We start from the raw sequence: 6,221 nt of genomic DNA, 5'->3' as shown, positions 1-6,221 counted from the left end.
TTTCTTCTCTTTCTTTCTTGTCTGAGTTTCCTCTTCTCTGGCATGTTTGTGTGGGAAGAAGGAATAGATCTGGGAGAAAAGGGCCTTCTGTATATGTATTTGTCCACTGTTGTAGACTCTTGTTTGCTGCTATTTCTCCAAGACTGGCTTGGTAAAGTTTATCAAACAGATAGATGCATTGTTCAGAGGACCATTCAACCAAAGGAGCTTCTGCACAATTTCCTGATTTAATAAATACAATCCACATGGCCTCTTCACTTCCACAATTGTGTACATTTGCAGTATATTTGCTCAGCAGCCAGCCTCCTGAGTGGTGGACCCAGAGTGATTTCAAAATATGGACTCTCTTCATAGGATCCTCTTGATCACCAGGAGATATCCTCAATTCGTAGCATTCTCAGCAAGTGTAATGATGGTTGTTCCATTGTTTTCCCCTATCTACATTTTCTTTTTCAATGAAAAATGTTCATTGAAAACTTTTTGCCAAGTTCAAATAATGAATCCAGAGGATAGATCAGTCAGTGGGGTGTATAAGCGGACATCCAATTAGGGAAAGAGATGCCAGTCTATGCAATTGCTTTAGTCCTTTGATGATGATGATGATGATGATGATGATGATGATGATATTTGATGAGGTTAGTAAGTAGAGTAATGGAAACAAAGAATGAAAATTAGGTACATAGTTGTAATTATATAATAAGATGCTTGAATTTAAGATATCAGACTAGAATAGTTGCTAATGATGTTAATATTCAAATATGACCATGGAAATGGAAGAACCTGAAGATCAAAGAACTCAAAGGCTAGGATATAGGGCTATTTGTCTGCATGGAGCTTTATATTCACCCTTGTTGATACCAACTTTTGGGCTAGTTAGGCTGACTTTATTTTTAGATGATGAGGTAATCACTTAAGTGAGAAGATCTAGCCAGAATATCAATAAAGAAAAAGAAGACAGGCTGACAGATGCCATGAATCTTAAGTAGGAAGAATTGAAAGCTATTGAAGCATGAGGTAGATATTATCTTTGTTTTGAAAAGGTTAGACAGGCTTTGGTTGGGAGCAAATGCAGAGTGGCTATTGCAGGATTGTGAGGATATGGAGGAGTTTGTTAACTCTGTTTAGGAAGTAATTGCTGCCATAAAACCTAAGAAGTTAATTTATGGGGTGTTGAGTATAACATTTAAAGAGAAGGGATATTTTGTTTGTGGGTTATCTCAAGCTGAAGCACCACCCTATGCCCTATCTATATCAGAAGTAATCTGTTCTATTTGAAGACTAGAGCATCAGCTGGTGTGTAATGAAATATGAAGTCAATAGCAAAAATCAAGACCAGTTGGTGCTCTCATAATTTGGAGGCAATAATAAAAGTATAGGTATGCACTATAACCTTAAATTTCAGTGAATTAAAAATATAAATCTCTAAATACATATTCATATATTTTTTCTCCTCGAACTTAAAAATATTACTGTATATAGCTGATCATTTCTGCTCATATAACACTGGATTTATGTGAACTTTGGTGAGCAGAATCCAAGTCATTGTATAAATCTGTTAAATAAGTTATAAATGAAGCACAGTGTAACATAAAAGTGTTTTCAGGTCCAAAATTTACTCTACACTACTAATTTTGGAGATAGTAATAGATTAGTTTTATTTTCCTCCTAAATCATAGACTTCACTTTATATGTCCCTGTGCTTCATAAATGTTTCATTCAATTCAATGTGTTTACTCTTCAAACACATGGCAGTTTCATACTTGATCTGTCAAGGAAAAAGAAATTTGCCTATATTGATATGTAATAGTTACCTTTCATGTGAATTCTTTGATGGTAAGATTTCAATGGCAGTAGAGGCAATGGAATCAATAAAGTGCAGAAAAAAGAATCATTTAGCAAATATTACTAATAAATGGTAAAACTATAAAGCATAAATTTGAGCTTATACTTGTTGCCCTGAACTCCTGTCCTATGGAGGTAATTGCATTATTGATATAATAAATGTTTGGTTGAAGAGGTCAGAAAACTTGAGAAAAGCTCCAAAATCTACTTGCCATTGATAGCAAAGATAATGGGAGAATCTATATATATAAAAGCCCAGTGACTGGAACGGCAGAATGACAAGTGGCTATGATGCGCACTGGGGCAGCCAACCAGCCTGATCACCCTGATGGGCCCCCAACACCCCGAATGGAGGTGGGGCCTGTTTGCCAACTTCCTGTGGCCATGATCCCCTGCTGGCCCAGGTCCCCTGCTGGCCCAGCCTGATGGGCCCCTATCTGGGTGGACTGACCGGACCCCACCTGTGCACAAATTCGTGCACTGGGCCTCTAGTGTGATATACTTAAGCTAATGTGTAAAACTTCATAACAATAAGCCAATATTCTTGAATCATTTCAAAGAATTTTTAAGCTTCTTTAAGAATAGTGTGAAAGATAATAATAAATGGTGGACAGGTCAGGATTTTGCAAATGTCTTATAATGGGTATAAGGAAAGCGTCATTAATGCCTATATGGAAGAAAACCATCAAATTAGCAATCTCTGTGGTGAATCTATTGGTTGCTATTTTCCTTCCACTAAAAAAGAAAGAAGAATCAAGGTTAAGAAAATTCCCAAAGTACAATGAAAGAGACAATGGGAAAATCTGCAGAAATGACTGGCAATATACTTTGAAAATGATTATATGTATGAGTTATTTGACTTCTTTGTTGATATTTTTCATTCATTGCTTAGTACATGAGTCAAAAGAAAGTCAGAGAATTTTTTTCAAATATTTTCATTACTGATATAAAAAAGAAAAAGAAAAAGAAAGTCACAATTCAATATTAGAAACAATTTAATATTATCCTGTAGGGAAATAAAAAGATGGCAATATAGAGGATATTAAAAATAAAACTGGTATGTAAGAAAATTAGAAAAATCAATTAGTGATGGAATACACAGTTTTCAAAAATCTCAGGAAAAGATGACTTTTTTTTATCAACTGAATCATGTACCATATATTTTTATTCAATATGTAATTAACATTGCTTATATAAATATGTCATTTAGTAAGTTATTCACCAAAATGTTTTTTAAAGACTCCACAAAACTCCAATAAAATATTTAGAAAAGTTAATGATTAGTTAGATTTAACAACATTCACCTCTTTTTATCTAAGATTGGCTGAAAATGGGAGAAAAAAAATGGCCAGAGTTACTGTTTTTTTCCTAATGGATTGAGATGCATTGCTGTAACTTTCTTCCAAGGAAATTAAAATTACACTGACATGGCAGAATTATTATAGCCAGACTATATGTCTTTTATTTTTTGTCATATGTTACATTTTTCTACATAAATATATAAACACATACATACTATATACATTCATACACATACACAGAAGTTAATGTAGTCTAGGTCAGCAAATGCCTTTTCTTTGCCAAATTATATATATATATATATATATATATATATATATATATATATATACACACACACACACACACACACACACACACACACATATATATATATTTCTAAAAATATCTATATATTTCTAAAATGATTAAATGTATCAGTCATTTGACTTCTTTGTTATTGATATTTTTTCAGTTATTACCTAATGTATTTGTACCAAAAGGATGAGTATATTATTTTTATCACCTAAAGATAAATTCTGCCTTACATATATATGTAAAATATATAGTTATTTCTTCCCCATCTATTTAATTAATTAGGTGTTTTCCCTCCTTACTTTGTTTATGTTATTGGAGGTTCACAGGGAGTTAAAAATGATTTAATTGCCGGCCTAACATTTTATAGCATATGAATTAATATGGTTTCCATACCAAAAGTTGCATTTGGAGTCAACATGTTTGAAGGTTTTATTATAGTGGACTAACAATTATTGAGTTTTTAATGGGAAATTGCTCAGTGGAATAAATTAAAATTGGAAGTTGAAACTGCAAATACTCACAAAGGGAATGAGTATATAATTTTAAGTTGACAGTTTAACATTTTAGTAATGGGTCATCACAGCAGACTCAGACTCAACACAGGTACCCAGCAGAAGCATTATAAGCACTGTGGAGAAGAGGGCTGGTCAGCATTTTTAGTTTCATCTTTAACTTATTCTCCAGATATTAATGACATATTATGTCTCAGTGAGTTTTGCTAATAATATGAATAGAATGCTTCAAAACACTTTGGCTTCCTTAATCACAGGTTTTTATAAAACCATAAAAGCCATAATAATTTTATAGCCTCAAGGTAGAACAATTATTTAAAATGTGATATGCCTTATTAAGAAAATATGAATGTTCCTTGATGAAGTTAGAGGTTAAATTTAGAGGAGTGTAGATATTTATTCAACTATAACACTGACATTTGAATCAGTTTAGTTGACTACTGATTGAAGTATAGGTTGTAAAAAGTGTATTAGGCAGTATTTTTTCCTAGTTTAAAAATATTTTCTGATAGAAATTAATAGCCCTAATATGCCAAATTTGAGTAATTATAATAAGGGTTAGCTAGCTAGCTTAATTAGGCAGACAGGAAGAGGGGTGGGGAGCCAAGAAGGATGGAGGCATTTCTGGCCTGAACACTTAAAACACCCATAAACCAAGGACAGAGGTATCTTTGGCTTGAGAAATTAGAAGCAGCCCTGACCTAAGCAGCTGGGAGAGCCATAAGGGTTAATAAAACATCTCTGGCCAGGACAACTGAGAGAGAGTCCATGGGAGAGGAATGCACAGATGGGGGCTTGGAGACTCCAAAATGCTTATCTTACTTGTACAGAGGATAGAGAAATGCCATAGGATAAGGGGGGAGGGAGACATACATTCACAGAGGATAAAGAAAAGTCACAGGATATCAGGAAGAATGAAACACATTTTCACAGAGAATAGAGGAATGTTGCAAGATACAGAGAGAGAAAGAGGGGGGCACCACTTGGGCTTTGAGCTTTGAAACTAATACAATGTAACAGAATGACCAACGAGGAAAGCATGGGGAGTCCCAAATTAAGGAAAGGGACAAATTAGAAAAGGTCATGTTCAGACAAAGAGCTACAGCCTTTATAAACTGGAGACAAAGAAACTCAGTAGATTACATATTTTGGATTTTTTTTCCCATTAGAGAGAGAGAGAGAGGAGAGAGAGAGAGAGAGAGAGAGAGAGAGAGAGAGAGAGAGAGAGAGAGAGAGAGAGAGCAGGCTTTTTCCATTTGGGGGTCCTTTCCCAGGGAATTCCCTTTGGGGAACCCCCTGCCCAGATAGAGTTTGTATATGCTTCCAATAAATTTCTTTTATTAAAGAAATGTTAGTCCATGATTTTATTCTTCAACTTTGTCAGACAAGGACCCATGAGAAGTCTGTACCCCGAACCTCATGTTTCAATTATTTGTATACTCATACAAATCTTATAAAGGTTAAGGGTATTTGCTCTAGACTGCTAGTGTTTGAAACCCGCTGGTCACAATTACTGTGATTACTGCCCATAGAACCATTGGCAATTTATCCAAGATCTCTGTGCTTCAGATTGCCTATCCACAAAATAGGGATAAAAACACACCTTATAAAGACAAAATAATTTACTTCACATGATGCCTGGAACAATAAGTGTTAGCTAGTATTCTTATTATTTATCTATTATTATTATTATTATTATTATTATTATTATTGATGTTTCTTATTCAAGAAAATAAAATGAAACTATAGTTATAAAATGTTTGCTATTACAAATTGTTTTGCAGCTATTTAACCTGCCTAAGAAGTACTGATAATTTGTTCATTGTCATGATTCCCTTTCTTCAAAGGGAAGAAAGGGGTTTTAAGAGAAATGAAACAAAAGATAATATTTTATTTAAATGATGATAAACAGTTTATAGGCAGTTTTCTCCATTCTAATTCCTATTTCTCAGACAGCACATAAGTGCACCTTTGTTTTCAGTGGTAGAGCTCAGTAAGTATTGATGGTTAAATTAATATTTTTAAATAAAAATTTTCCCCATAAATAGATGGTTATAAATCTCTTTCAGATTTCCATACCTAAGATGAACTAGATGTGGAAGCTAATGACATTCATAGTGCAAGAATAAACTGAAGCCAAAAAAGCACTATATCTCTGCAATTCTCTAAATTTTTAACACCACGGCTTTCCTTATTCTTGCTCCTATATATTTTCCTGTGAATTATACTTTGTTTTCTTCTAATAAAGTTGAAAGTTAACAGAGGTCTACT

Source organism: Plecotus auritus, assembly GCF_963455305.1.
Source record: "Plecotus auritus genome assembly, chromosome: 7".
In the NCBI taxonomy this organism is placed as follows: domain Eukaryota; kingdom Metazoa; phylum Chordata; class Mammalia; order Chiroptera; family Vespertilionidae; genus Plecotus; species Plecotus auritus.
The sequence above is the reverse complement of the archived record's forward strand: the minus strand, read 5'-3'. Positions refer to the sequence as shown.